The 668-nt window shown below is 37.4% G+C and overlaps 1 pseudogene; it reads left to right on the top strand.

The window, feature by feature from the left end:
* Positions 1 to 251: 251 nt before the first annotated feature.
* On the top strand, positions 252 to 406 carry LOC120099616 (U2 spliceosomal RNA; annotated as a pseudogene).
* Positions 407 to 668: the final 262 nt, after the last annotated feature.

Here is a 668-nt window from a genome sequence, read left to right on the forward strand (position 1 = left end):
AATTTCCAGGATACATAAGTTCACCAGAAGAAGAACATGGTGGTGCGTAGAGAGGGACTAGTGTAGATAGCAAAAGCTTTGAGAGCAGAATGAGGGTGAACAGGAGGAAGAATTCTCCAGGGATCTCAGAGAACTTGGCAATTGCAAAGCATTTGACAGACAAGCCCTTTTCCTGCCACAAAGAACAATTGGCATAATTGACAGTCATCTCCTGAAAGACAGAGCAGTAAGCCATTAGAAAAATTCTTGCAATCGCTTCTCGGCCTTTTGGCTAAGATCAAGTGTAGAAGGATTCTTGCAGATGAGAGATATTGATTTTTTAATACTTTTAGACACTCAGTTACATCAGAGTCAAAGTCTTTCTCTGTAGTCACAAAAATCAAAGCTGAAGAGTGATTTATTTTCACAGATTTTCATATCTAATACTTTCTCTCTTAACACCAAGAGATTTTCAAAAGTGTGCTAAGAATTGAGACAAGTGTCCTAATATTTACAAAGATGGTGAAAACCTGTAGTCCAGGCACTAATGAAGGTCAGGTAGAAGGTTTACCATGGGTCTCAGTTCAGTTTTACATGCTGTATAAGCAATCATTCAAATTAAGGAAAAGAAAACCGTGACTGTATCTCAATTTTTACCCATTCTTATCATTAACTAGTCTTCATTGTTA

Source organism: Rattus norvegicus, chromosome Y, assembly GCF_036323735.1.
Source record: "Rattus norvegicus strain BN/NHsdMcwi chromosome Y, GRCr8, whole genome shotgun sequence".
Taxonomy (NCBI): Eukaryota; Metazoa; Chordata; class Mammalia; order Rodentia; family Muridae; genus Rattus; species Rattus norvegicus.